Source organism: Triticum dicoccoides, chromosome 1B (genome assembly GCF_002162155.2).
Source record: "Triticum dicoccoides isolate Atlit2015 ecotype Zavitan chromosome 1B, WEW_v2.0, whole genome shotgun sequence".
In the NCBI taxonomy this organism is placed as follows: domain Eukaryota; kingdom Viridiplantae; phylum Streptophyta; class Magnoliopsida; order Poales; family Poaceae; genus Triticum; species Triticum dicoccoides.
Genome location: NC_041381.1, coordinates 171,665,593 through 171,680,930, shown reverse-complemented (window position 1 = coordinate 171,680,930; position 15,338 = coordinate 171,665,593).

The following is a 15,338-nucleotide window of genomic DNA, read 5'->3' as shown; positions in this document are numbered from 1 at the left end:
AAGGTCAGGCATATTACACCAGAAAACCATCATGATAATGGTAGCGGGAAAAGGAAGCATGGCAGGGCAGAAGAGAGATTATTGTTTACTCGTAGGTCCACTTTGTGGGACTTGGAGTATTGGAAAGATTTGGATCTGCGGCATAATCTTTATGTGATGCACATCGAGAAAATTATATGTGTCAACATTATCGGCACACTTCTTAAGATTGAAGGCAAGACGAAAGATACCTTAAAATCTAGGATTGATTTGACACACCTGGGTATCAGACAGGATTTGCAGGTGCAAGATGAAGGTAAACCACAAGATATGGCACCAGCTGTGTACGTCTTGGACAAGGTAAAAAGAAAAGAATTCTGTGAGGTCCTGGCACGTGTGAGATTACCACATGGATTTGCTTCCAACCCTGAAAGGAGAGTCGGTGCAGATGGAAACAAGGTACAAGGGTTGAAAACTCATGACTTCCACGTCCTACTTCAAAGGGTTTTACCTGTTATCCTTAGAGGATTGGGCCTCCCTGACTTATACAGAGCAGTTGCAGAGTTGGGACAATTCTTCACGGAACTCTGCAGTAGAAATATCAGGATAGATGCTTTGGAGCATCTTAGAGACAAGAAACCAACTATCCTATGCGACCTTGAGAAGATATATCCTCCAGCCTTCTTTGATGTGATGGTGCATTTGGCTATTCATCTACCTGATGAGGAACTACTTAGAGGTCCAGTACAGTATGGCTGGATGTACCCTATTGAAAGGCGGCTAGGCACTTTCAAGGGCTATGTTAGGAACAGAGCTAGACTCGAGGGTTCCATTGCAGAGGCCTACATTGCTACAGAAGCATTGACATTCTGCTCAAAATACATTGAAACGGCTGATCAGCTTAGCAAAGAGGTGGGTGAAGACAATCCTGGGCTTAATGTTTTCGATTGTTCTGTTCGAGTTACAGGGAAGAGTTGACAAGACGACAAACCTAAAGATTTGGACGAATTTTTTGGTATGTGTTGAATAACTGTCCTGAGATACTACATACCTTATGTCAAGTAAGTGCTAAGTACTTCAGCTTATACATCATAATCTACTAAACTTGCAGCACATTCTAATATATTTAGATGTTTGACGCGATCACTATTTGTTGTGCAGCATCTACAAAAAGGAGTTACTGCCGCAAAATCCAAGAAACATTGACAAACTGGTTATGGCGGGATTTGCGAAATGGTTCAAGAGCCATGTAAGCTTTTCAATTGCACTATTAGTTTTTTTAATATATTGAGTACATAAGATTATCAGCTTGTCTATTTTCTAACCATAGGTTAAGAAGATGCGGGAGGATGGGCAGATAATTGATGATGCCCTTTATGCACTAGCAATGGGTCTTGATACTCGAGTAAGACATTATGAATCTTGTGTTGTTGGAAATGTGCGCTACTGTAAGTGCATCTAGTGCCACCCCTAGTTGGTTTTGGAGTATTGACGACAAAGTTGGTTGAGGGACTAATGCGTTTGTGAGAATTGCAGGATAACGCAGGTAGTGTCCCTCATTGATTCGGTTTACCTACCGGAGATGACCCCTAAAAATGTATGAAGACATTGAAGACAATGGTGGTATGAGAAGATATTCATATTGAAGACTATGACATGAGAAGACATTGCGTGAAGACTATGGAGCGCAAAGACTATGTGGTTTCGTTGTTTCCTTTTCTTCTTTGTTGAGTCATAGGAACCACCGTACTGTTAAGTGGGGTCCAAGTGAACTAAGTCAGAGTGACTGAAGTGATGCTCAACCCAAATCCTATGTCTTCGAGCGAAGACAATGAGAGCAAATCTTATCCAGAGCTGGATGAGTCAGCTTGCTTGTAGCCCAAGTAAAGTTGCCGTGTGTGTTTGAAATCTGACCGTTGGAACACGTGTCAGTTCCTTAGTGACCCAGGGTCATTTCGGACATATCAGGTCGGGTTGCCAAGTGGCTATAAATAGCCCACCCCTTACACCATAAATTGGTGGCTGCTCAGAGTTAGTGCACGGCTTTTGTCGTTTGAGAGCAACCCACCTCGAAGCCTTTGAGAGAGAGAAATCCTTGCGAGGACCAAGCCCAAACACCCAGAGCCAAAGAGTGTTAGGCATCACTGAAGTCTTTCTGTCTGTGTGACCTGAAGACTTATTACACTTGAGGACTGTGTATCCTCCAGCCGGTTAGGCGTCGCGTTCTGAGCATCCAAGAGTCATTGTGGATTGCCGGTGAACGAAGTCTGTGAAGGTTTGGAAGTCTACCTTGAAGACTTACCAGAGTGATTGGGCGAGGACTGTGTGTCCTTAGCTCAAGGGGAATAAGGTGAAGACGCGGTCTTCTGAGTTAAATCTCAGCCTCCCTAACCAGACATACAGTTGTCACAGCAACTGGAACTGGTCCAACAAATCCCGTGTCTTCAACAAGTGACTAGTTCTATCCTCTTCCTTCATTTACTTAAGTTTCTCTTCATGAATTCATTGTCTATCTGTCATACTTGTTTGACTTCATTGCTTGACTACTACTATTGATTGGCTTCATATTATCTTCCATCCTGATCCTTACTACTTTGCTGCTATTAGTCATGTTCTTCCACATCATTGCATACTTGACTATGGCTTGCTTATGGTAGTTTATCTTCCGCTGCATATCAACTAGGTCATTTCTATTGGTTGTCTTCGAAACTTCCAAGTTTTGAAGACTTTCACAAAAATCGCCTATTCACCCCCCCTCTAGTCGATACAAGCACTTTCAATTGGTATCAGAGCAAGGTACTCCCTTGTTCTATGTGATTCGGTTTAACCACCTGGAGTTTTAGCTATGTCGACTGCAGGGATAATCAAAGTCTCCGCTGCTTGCCCCGTTTTCGATGGAACTGAATATCCCTACTGGAAGAATAAGATGCGTATGGATCTTCAATCCATTGATGTCGACCTCTGGCATGTCGTCAAGAACGGCGTTCCCAAAACTGGTGAAGGTGTCACCCCTGCTGATGTCAAGAAGTTCATTCAACCGGACTCTATTGCCAAGAACATTATCTGTGGTCATCTGACCAAAGGACAGTACGGCCGTGTGAGTGCTCTGGAAACATCAAAGCTAGTCTGGGACTCGCTATCCAAGGTCAACGAAGGTGTATCAACACAGAGAGATCAAAGAATCAGTGTTCTTTGCAACCTCTTCAACAGCTTCAAGAGAAACGACAATGAAAATGTCCAGCTCACGTTCGATCGCCTCACTGACATCACAAATGAACTTCAAGCTCTTGGCGCAACCGAAATTACCAAGCATGAAATCGTCAAGACACTACTGAGATCACTTAACAGCTCATTTGACACCCTTGCCCTCATGATACAAGAACGTCCTGACTTCAAGACACTCGATCCGTCTGATATACTTGAGAGGCTCGACACACATGAGTTCTAGCTTTCTGAGAAAAGAGATATCTATGGCCCAAACTGTGGCCGAACTCGCGCTTTGAAGGCAAAAGTTGTTTCCTCATCTGAAGAAGAATCTGACTGCAGTTCTGATGATCCTGAAGACATTGGAAAGGAACTTGCTCTGCTTGTGAAGAAGTTCCAAAAATTCACTAAGAAGAAAGGCTTCAGAAAGTCTTGACGATCCAGCTCAAGGAATGATGAAGCTTCCACCCATGACCACAAGAAGAGAACCTGCCACAAGTGCAAGAAACCTGGTCACTACATATCTGAGTGTCCACAGTGGGACAATGAGAAGAAGAAGAAGAAGAAGAGCAAGGAATATGATTCTGATGACAAGAAGAAGAAGAAATCTTCTAAGTCTTCTTCTAAGTCTTCTTCCAAGTCTTCATCACACAAGAAGAGCTCATCTGGCAAGGCTCGTGCCTTTGTTGGCAAGGAAATGGATTCAGAGGAGGACTCTGCCTCTGAGGAGGCGGAGGTGGAGTCTAGAGAGGAGTCCGACCCTGGCGTTGCAAGTCTGGCTCTAGCCACAGCCTATGTTGCCAAGTCCATCTTCAACACTGAAGACAATGACTTCCACACCAACGCTGAAGCTGATGACGAAGACGATCCTACTCCCACCTACTGCTTCATGGCATGTGGTGACAAGGTAAAATCACGTGATGCTTACTTTCAAACATCAAGTGAAGATGACTCTGATTGTAAATCCAAACCTAGCTAGAAAACACTTGCTAAAATTGCAAATGAACAACAAAAGGCTATGGAACATACTCAAAAACTGTTAGACAAAAGCGATGACCTGTTGGACGCGGAAATGACACGTTCACAGTCCTTAGTTGAAGACATAAAAAATCTTCATGCTAAGTACCAAGAACTTGAAAGTCGTCATGAAACGCTCTCAACTACTTATGAAAGGCTCTCCTATGATTATCTTCAAAGGAAACAAGAGCTTGAGAAATTGAGAGCGGCTCATGAAGATCTTCAAAAAGAGAATGAGTCACTTCGCCTCAACAGATCAGTCCCGCTCAGGATGGATTTGAACCACCATGTCTAAAATGCATTGAGCGTGATAACGCTACATCTGTTGCTGAATGTTCCACTGCTGCTACTGTTTCATTGTCTTCACCTACTGATGTGGTTACTAACCCCTCTGCGGAGGATACCACTGCTATTGCTGATGAAAATGCTATGTTGAAGACATTGCTTGAAACATGGATGCATAAGAGTCTGAAAGGGCATCAGACACTCTGCGATGTCCTCAAAAAGCAGATTCTGAACCGAAACCCTAGGAAAGAGGGTGTTGGGTTCGAGAGGAAAATGAATGTTGATGGCTCGTACTGGAAGCCTGAGCAGTACCCCAAAACCACATGGGTTGCTGCAAAGGAACCTTCAGTAGATCCATCCACTTTGTGTGGCTTTACCTGTGCTAATCCTATTATCATTGATGAATCCTTTGATGCAAACTATAAGCTGTTCAAGAATCAGAATGGTGAAGTGTTTGCCAAGTATATTGGTACTAACTGCAGGAATGGACCACCTATGAAGAAGATCTGGGTACCTAAGCAGTACATTGAGAATCTTCCTGTGAATGTCGTCATGACACCACCAAGGAAGAAGACAAACCCCAGACCTATAGCTTCATGTGGCCCAAAGGCTTCATACAGATACAAGACTCTCCTGAGTCACCCTAATGCAAATGTTTTGTAGGGAAATTATACTCAGACTCTTGAATATGAGCATGTGTCTTTGAACCGCTATGTTCATAGGACTAAGAACTTTTCTGCTTATTCATATGAGTATCATTCATCTCCTGCAAGGCTATTTGCTAGGGCTCCAAAGCCAAAATTCTCAGATGCTGCACTTAGACTAATTGCTTCTAAGCCACCCCTGAAGATGTGGGTGGCGAAGAAGAATTAACTTTCTTTTGCAGAAAAGGGTCTCCAGCCTGAAATCAAAGGCGTCCGATGCTATTGCTGGGGACCTAAAACACATTAAGGATGCATGATAAAATGTCTTACTATATAGCTCACATCTGATTCGCTTACTTGTCATACTATGTATCCTAATCTTGATCTAAGCTGTGACAATCCCTATATGCGCCAAATGCTTATGCTTCACAACACTCTTGTGAAGCCTATCCTCCTAACTGCACTGTAGGGTACATCACCAAAAGCTTCAGGACGGATTATGGACAGTGGATGCACAAATCATATGACTGGTGATCGAAGTCTTCTCATGGACTCAACCTTACGTCCATCCGACAAGAGTCACATCACGTTTGCTGACACTGGTAAAAGCAAGGTATTGGGTCTAGGTAGAGTTGCAATCTCAAAGGATCAACACATGGATAAAGCGATGCTTGTTGAATCCCTTGGTTTCAACTTAATGTCTGTCTCAATGCTTTGTGACTTGAACATGATTGTGCTATTCGGAAAATATCGCTGCCTTGTACTAATGGAATCTGACAAGTCTCTAGTCTTTGAAGGGTATCGAAAAGATGATCTATACATGGTAGATTTCTCAGCAGGTCCACAGCTTGCCGTATGTCTTCTCACAAAAGCTTCAGAATGCTGGCTCTGGCATCGAAGGCTAGGACATGCTGGCATGAGGAACTTACACTCACTCGTTAAGAAGAAGCATGTCATAGGCATCGAATTTGTCAAGTTCAAGAAGGATCATATGTGTGGTGCCTGCGAAGCTGGAAAGATGACAAGGGCAAAGCACCCCTCGAAGACAATCATGACAACATCTCAACCCTTCGAGCTGCTACACATGGACTTATTTGGACCTACTCACTACTCCACCCTCACAACAACTGCTTGTCTCTATGGCTTCATCATTGTTGATGACTATTCAAGACACACATGGGTTCATATAATTCTCTACAAGACTGAAGTGCAAGATGTCTTCAGACGCTTCGCCAATCGAGCAATGAACAACTATGGTGTGAAGATCAAGCATATCAGAAGTGATAATGGCACTGAATTCAAGAACACCGGAGTTGATCTTTATCTGGATACAATGGGGATCACTCATGAGTTCTCTGCTCCATACACACCTCAGCAAAATGGCATTGTTGAATGCAAGAACAGAACCCTCATTGAGATGGCTCGAACAATGCTCGATGAATACAAGACACCAAGAAAATTCTGGCCTGAAGCTATTGATACAACATGTCACATCATCAACCGTGTCTACATCCATAAGCTTCTGAACAAAACATCCTATGAGCTCCTCACTGGCAAGAAGCCAAATGTCAGTTACTTTAGGGTATTTGGAGCTAGATGCTGGATCAAGGACCCCCATCACAAGTCAAAATTTGCACCTAAAGCTCACGAAGGCTTCATGCTTGGCTATGGAAAGGACTCACACTCCTACAGAGTCTTCAACCTCTATCTCTACAAAATCGTCGAAACTGTGGATGTGAGATTTGATGAAACCAATGGTTCACAAAGAGAACTCCTGCCAAGTACACTAGATGAAGCTTCTCCAAGCGAATCTATCAAGATGATGGGAACTGGTGAAATCATGCCTTCTGAAGCACAGCCTGAAGAGGAACTTATTATCACTTCACCAAATCAACCTGAAGACAATGCTCAGACCGAAGACAATCCTTCCAATGATGACAATGATTAGCAAGAGCAAAGTCTTCGTCCTGTTCATCCTCGTGTTGCAAATGAAGTACAAATTGAGAAGATAATCGACAGCATCAATGCACCTGGTCCACTGACCCACTCAAGAGCAACACAGTTAGCAAACTTTTGTGGGCACTTTTCATTTGTGTCAATATCAGAACCCAAGAAAGTTGCTGAAGCTTTTATGGAACCTGAATGGATTCAAGCTATGCAAGAAGAACTTCAACAGTTCAAGCTAAACAATGTTTGGGAACTTGTCAAGCGACCCGACCCTCGCAAGCATAACATTATTGGAACAAAATGGATATATCGAAAAGCAAGATGAGCATGGTCAAGTCGTCAGAAACAAAGCACGTCTTGTGGCTCAAGGATATACTCAAGTAGAAGGAATTGACTTTGATGAAACATTTGCTCCTGTGGCTAGGCTTGAAGCTATTCGCATACTGCTAGCCTACGCTAATCATCACAACATCTTGCTATACCAAATGGATGTGAAGAGTGCATTTCTCAATGGCAAGATTGAAGAAGAAGTATATGTAGCTCAACCACCTGGCTTTGAAGATCCAAAACATCCTGATATGGTGTACAAGCTAAACAAAGCACTGTATGGCCTCAAACAAGCTCCTTGCGCATCGTATGATACGATCAAAGACTTCCTGAAGAGCAAAGGCTTCAAACCAGGATCCCTCGATCCCACACTCTTCACGAAGACATATGATGGTGAACTGTTTGTGTGCCAAATATATGTGGATGACATAATCTTCGGCTGCACCAACTAGAAGTATACTGATGAGTTTGGGTACATGATGCAAGAGCAATATCAGATGTCCATGATGGGTGAGCTGAAGTTCTTCCTTGGTCTTCAAATTCGTCAGCAAAGGAATGGCATCTTCATATCTCAAGAAAAATACCTCAAAGATTGTCTGAAGAAGTTTGGAATGGAAGACTGCAAAGGCTACACAACGCCAATGCCAGCCAAACACCATCTTGGTCCCGACGACAATGGTAAAGAGTTCGATCAAAAGGTATACCGCTCCATGATTGCTTCTTTGCTTTATCTATGTGCATCTAGGCCAGATATTATGCTTAGTGTTTGCATGTGTGCTCGATTCCAAGCGGCACCAAAGGAATCGCATCACTTAGCTGTGAAGCGAATTCTTCGATATTTGGCTTACACCCCAACACTCAGATTATGGTATCCCAAGGGCTCAAAATTTGATTTGGTTGGATTCTCAGATGCTGATTATGCTGGTGACAAGGTGGATCGCAAGTCTACATCAGGCACATGTCACTTTCTGGGTCGATCACTTGTCTGTTGGTCTTCAAAGAAGCAGAACTGTGTATCACTCTCAACTGCTGAATCTGAATACATTGCTGCTGGATCCTGTTGTGCTCAGCTTCTATGGATGAAGCAAACTCTCAAGGACTATGGCATCAATCTGAAACAAGTACCTCTCTTCTGCAACAATGAAAGTGCCATCAAGATAGCCAACAATCCGGTTCAGCACTCGAAGACAAAGCACATTGAAATTTGTCATCACTTTCTCAGAGATCATGTCATGAAGAAAGATATCGACATCATTCATGTCAACACTGAAGAGCAACTAGCAGATATCTTCAAAAAGCCCTTGGATGAGAAAAGGTTTTGCAAGTTATGGTGTGAGCTAAATATTTTGGAATCCTCTAATGTCCTATGATCAGGCACACATCCTAACACTTATGCATGTTGATGACTTAGATGTGCAACACACGAAGTACTGTATATCTTCAATCAATGAAGACTTACCTTCTAAGTGTGAATACATTAACATGGAATTTGACTTCGGAGCGCCATGATAATTGTGCGCCATGTCTGGGTCTAATACTTCCTATACGGTGGGTAACACCACCACCAAATTTCTTTGTTTGAAGTGTTTTTAGTCATGGCGTTATTTTTGCAATGACTTCGCATTTGGTTTGTCTTCAGTTTCAATTTATCTTCATGATTCTCTTCACTATGATGATTTGATTGCATATATTATATACTAGTGTTCTGTCCTCTACAGCATTCACTTATAGCTATGTCTCCAGGTTGAATCTTTTGAACTAAGTGAATGTGATCGGACCCTAACCTCTCTATGCTTTCAATCTCAAATTCTATCTGTCCAAATCATATGCATTCTATTGAAACTGTCGAATGTCTTCTCTGCGTCCTAGTCAGCAGAAGGCACAGTGACAAACATTAAATCTGTTTTAAATAACTCATCTTTATTGTTGAAATCCGGAGAAGCCGGAACAACAATCCGACATGCCTGGTGGGCGTGGGAACGTGGGACAACTCTGAGTATGTTGCATGCTTGTCACGTGCCCCTCAGATGTGAACCACCAGGGGCACCAGCGTAATTGTGCTGTGCCGCACACCTCCTTATAAATACTTGTCCCCTGCGGTAAAGAAATCCTTCTTCCACCTCTCCACCTCGTCAAAACCCTAGCGCCACCGCTAGCTCTCGACGACACCGGCGACGAAGCGCTTAGCTGCCGTGACTTCTCCGACGCCGTCCTCACGCCGGCCGCGGACATCGTCCTCTCCGCCATCGCCGTAGGTGTCCTTCGTCGCCAAGTTAGGGCACGGTGGGCTGAACTGCTCGGTCTCCTATTCATCCCATCTAGTAGTTCTTCGTGCGGTAATTATAACTCTATTTTTACCACCTTTTTGATCTTCAAGATTTCATCCTATTTACCGAAAGTGGTTTCTGCCTACACAGTGTTAGATCTATTCTGTCTGCATCTCATACTGCCTAGTCAATTCACTTAGATTTCATATCTAGTTTGATTCCTCACTCGTACTTATTCATGGATTGGTACAAATCTGGAACCAACTCACCCCATATAAGTGAATGTCTTCGCATCATGAGGTCAATGTCTTCAAACTGATTTATCTTCAAAATCTTCTGAGAATGCATATGACCTCTTCCCCTTCCCTCGCATCTCTAATGCTGTCACAGGTACATGTCCGTGGGAGAATCCCTTGGTTCTCATAGTCTGCATTCGTTTGCAGAATACTTACAACATCACATTAATTCTTCTGAAGCCAGTTCCTGGTTGACCAGCAAGCGTAAGTCTCTGAAGACTTTGAACATATTGAAGCCATTTAGTTTGAAGTTCGTGGCTGCAGAAAAATCAGTAAGGAAGGGTGGCAGACAGCGCCGAGAAGGAACGTCCAAAGATCTGCCTGATGACCTAGCAGAGCTCTACAAGACAGATCCTGAAGAGACTTATCATCAGCGCAAGACACGAATCCAATGGATTCGACGCGATTAGGCTGAAGAATGGTTCAAGTACAAATTCGTGACCAAGGAATATGCAGAGAAGAATGCCATCAAGAGTCCTTGGGGCGATATTCTCTATCGAGGCCTTCAACCCAAGAACAGAGCTAAAGCTATTGCACAAGGTTTCTATCCCTGCATGGTCCGTGGACCTCAGCTTGAGAATGCCGATCCCTCATCATTACTCTGGTGTCGTGATGATGCTCTCTTCAAGCGCAACTTTCAGCACGCCAAGGCTTCGGCCAAGGAAAACAAAAGTCATTGGGATTAGACTTCAACCCTGGTCCCTCTGCTCCCCGTGCCGACGGCTCGCGTGATGCAGAACCTAATGTCATCGGCCCCTTCTCCAACCTCGATGGCCTCATCACCTACATCTTGGTCCAAGGTGCCAGGGTAGATCATTCTGATAATGATGCTGACACTGATGAAGCCCTAGCTCCTCCTCCAAAGCCGCAGAAGCAAAAGAAGCTAAAGGCTTCTAAATTAGCACCTCCAAAAGCTTCACGTGCGAAGACATTGGCCACTGCACCTCCTGAAGACAGTGTGCAGTCTGAAGATCAATCCCGTGTCTCCAAGAAGACGGAGAAGAAAAAGCAAATTGTCAGGCATACTAATCAAACCTTGACTCCTGCTGCCATTCTGCGTGAAGAACCCATTGATCTGTCCAGTGATGAAGATCTTGCAGATGATGCCCTTGAGCAACTGATCAAAAGCAAGGAATAAGCAGAAATCTTCAACAACTTGCCTCTCTTTGATGTGGCAATCATCCATAACTTCATTGATGAGTGGTTTGACACACCAAATCTCAGCTTTGAAGATCTGCAGCTTCCCATCGGCCTCAGCGTCTCTTTCAATGGCGCCATTGCTTCCGAGCTAGCTCTCGCTCAGCGCATCGTTGAGCTGAAGAACAAAATTGATTATGAGAAGGCTCAGTTCAAGAAGCATGTGGCGAAGCTCAGTGTGCAAGATGTCAGAAACTTCAAGGTCATGCTTCATGAGCTTAAAGAAGCCTTTCTCAAGAAGCGTCAAGAAGCTCAAGGCTCACGCGAGCGCATGAAGAGTTTGGCTGAAAAATGCGTGCTTGCATACAATGAGGCCGAGAAGCGCAAGTCTCTTGGTCGTCCTGGCATTGACCCCAGGATGGTTGCAAAGAAGAAGAAGCTCTCTATAGCCCAACCTGCACCTTCAAGTCAAGAAGCACCTCGCATTGTGTTCCCAAGCAGCATGACTGGCTCGAAGCCAAAGGTCCTTTCAACCGCTTCAGAACAGAAGAAGACGAGGGCTACCGAGGCTGAAGCCAGAAAGAGAAAGAATACTGAAGCCTCTGATGCCGCTCCCTCCAAGAAGAAGCGCAAGACCAAGAAGAATAGAGCTGCTCCCACAGAGCCCTTGGTTGTTGAACCCATTTCAGTGGTTCGCCCTGCGTCTGAACATCAAGAAAGACGGATGATAGTTCATGTGCCTGCTCCCATAGAGGCTCATGAAGCTGAAGACATTCCAGCAGCTGAACCCACCGCTACTGAAGACATTGGTCATGATGACAATGTTGAAGATGATGAAGTTCTTCCTCAGATCGAACACAACGTGGTATCATTGCCCGTTCTCACGAACAGCGAACTCATCAGCATTGGCCGTCCTCTGACGCCAACTGCTCAGGATGCATCGTTGGCTGATCACCCATAGCAACAAGACTCCCCCAGTACTCCCGAACAACAACAACAAGCTACACCACCCGTGCGAGAAGAAGAAGAAGACTTTGAGGCCCAGCCAACTCCATCTCCAAAGGCGTTGCCAGCATTCCGCAGGCTTCGCAAAGGACAAAAGCCTCAAGTCCCTCTTTCGAGCGTTCCAGAAGGAGAAGTGCATCATCAACCTGTTGCACGTCAAGTGTTTCCTGAAGCCACTCCTACTGAGAATGTCTCCGCGTCTGAAGCCCAAGCTGCTGAAGACATTCTGGCTGCATCAGCTGATGAAAGACAAGAAGACGTACGTGTCCCCACTTCCCCAGTTATTGAAGAAGTTGTTCCTGATGTGAACACACCAATGCCCGACCCTCCAACTCGTCAAGTGGAGGTTGAAAATCCTGAAGCTGCCACTACCAACGCAAGTGAAGCCAATGACGTAGTCATGGCTGAAGCTAATGTGGAGCTTGAACCAACCAGTGTGCCTGAAGTCAATGAGGCAACTGCTCCCGAAGCACCTGTTGTGCAGCCTGAAGCCTCAGTTGCTGCCACTGCTCCTGTTCCGCCACCAAGGCCCCATACAATTGAGCAAGCTTACAATCATGGTCAGCTAACCACTGTCCGATGGCCCATTCTGGTACCTCCGCCTACTGCCTCTGGACCTCAATTTGATTATCATATTGAGCATAGGCCTCAGGTCCAGAAACCAAAGCCAAGATTGCCAAGGTTTCCAGGTACTACAAACTCACCAGGGTCCTTAATGCTAATGGCTTCAAAAGCCACAATACCTTCTTTGACAGCGCCAAGAACCCCTACTCAAAGCCAAGGATATCATCTGATCGGTTCTGGAGTTATCAGCAGCGAAGCTATTACTCCTGCGTTCTGTATGATCAAGGGCGCATTTTCCCTCATATGCGCCTCGACACTGAAGACATTGCTGGACTACTGTGCTTAGAAGAAGCACTTGACTATTTTCGTGATGCTGGTCTGCTCAGCTTTGTGACAGACAAAGAACACTGGAATGAAGAACTTTTGCTTCAATTCTATGCTACCCTCCACATTCGCGGCTACAAGAGAGACATCAAGACATGGGTTCTCGAGTGGATGACTGGAAATGTTCATCATGAAGCCAAAGCTCTTGACATCATTAAGCTTACTGGCCCATCCACTCCCGGAGATCTCTATGAACCTGACTGTCAACTACATCACAATGCACAGGAGAGCATCTTCCACAAGCCTGAACCCAATATGAGCCAGATGTTGAGCATGATGAAGCCTTTGCCATCTGACGCTGAATATCCAATTGAGTTCTTTGTTAATGACCTTGAGTATCTGCCTAGCACCATATATCATATCATCAGGCGAACTCTATGGCCTATCAAAGGACATTCATCAGCTGCAAAGCTTAAAGGAGCCATGAAGACATTGGTCTTCTACATCCTCAATGGCATCAGCTTCAATTCCCAAGAATTCTTCATCAGGCAACTTGCTGCATCTGGATCTGATCTTTTTGGCTTGAAATTCTATGCTCCATGGGTCATGCGCCTCATCAAGAGACACTCTTCTGTCAATTATCAGCCCTCTGCTCGCAATCATCTGATCTTTCTACCAGAGGTTGATATGTCAGTTGAAGCCATATACCCTGAGCCTGCCAAGGAGCCTCTTTGTCTTCAAAATGCTGATCACCAAAGCTTCACTCAGTCCATGGAAGGCACTCAAGAGTAACACGTATCTACCCAATGGCTGGAAATACTCGTCTGGCTCATCGTGCACCTACTGAAGCCACTGAAAGCACCATTGCACAAAGGCCTCAGAAGCGCTCTCGTGTTCTCAATGACCGAGAACTTCTTGTGGCACTTCATCAGAAACAAGATAAGCAACACTATTGGCTCAAGAGACAGATGCAAAGCCTCTTGGTGGATGTTAATCGCATTCGAAACCTTGCCACCAAGAATGCATTTGTTGCTCATGAGACTTGCCGACGATCATGGAAGAGTTTGACGCTGCTTAGTGCTGAAGCAGATCTTCAAGACGATGGATTCAATGAAAGATTCAAGTTTGACTCCACTCCTCCACGGACTGCTGTCCTACGTCGAACTCCATCACTTGAAGACTCTGACTATTCTTCCTCCATGGCAACTGTGAATGCCAGAGTGATCGATGATGAAGATGATGCTACTTCACCGCCTCCTACTACTGCACGCATCAACACTGCACCAAGTACGTCTGCACTGCCAACCAACAACGATAACCCTGCTGCTTCACCTACTCACGAGGACGATTAGATGCTCTATGTCTTCAAACCTTTTTTGTCATTCCTGACAAAAGGGGGAGAAGTGTATGAGTTGATAGTCTTCAAGCGGGTTCATATGGGCGGTTGCACTATATTTTGCCTCGTGCTTACAACTCTTGCTTTTGAAACATTTGGTTCTTTGAGTTGTTACACCTAAACTCGATGGTCGTCTGCTACTTATTCGCTTTACTATGATGCGATGATAAATTCCGCATGTGCGATGATAACTTCCGCACTTAGATCATTCTGCAGACGTCCATTTTTCATTACGCATGTCATTCTACTTGCTATATCATTTCATGTATGATGTATTATCTTCATAAGTTGAAGAGGATCTCCCCAAGTACAACCTGCCATGTGCATTTGCATTCCAAAAGCAAATTACTTATATGCACATCTTCAGGGGGAGCCCTTGCTACTTATGAAGACAATTCCCTATCCTTTACAATTTCACATACTTTATACCCGTTGAAAACTCAACCAGTTTGTCATCAAACACCAAAAAGGGAGAGATTGTAAGTGCATCTAGTGCCACCCCTAGTTGGTTTTGGAGTATTAATGACAAAGTTGGTTGAGGGACTAATGCCTTTGTGAGAATTGCAGGATAACACACGTAGTGTCCCTCATTGATTCGGTTTACCTACCGGAGATGACCCCTAAAAATGTATGAAGACATTGAAGACAATGGTGGTATGAGAAGATATTCATATTGAAGACTATGACATGAGAAGACATTGCGTGAAGACTATGGAGCGCAAAGACTGTGTGGTTTAGTTGTTTCCTTTTCTTCTTTGTTGAGTCATAGGAACCACCGTACTGTTAAGTGGGGTCCAAGTGAACTAAGTCAGAGTGACTGAAGTGATGCTCAACCCAAATCCTATGTCTTCGAGCGAAGACAATGAGAGCAAATCTTATCCAGAGCTGGATGAGTCAGCTTTGCTTGTAGCCCAAGTAAAGTTGCCGTGTGTGTTTGAAATCTGAC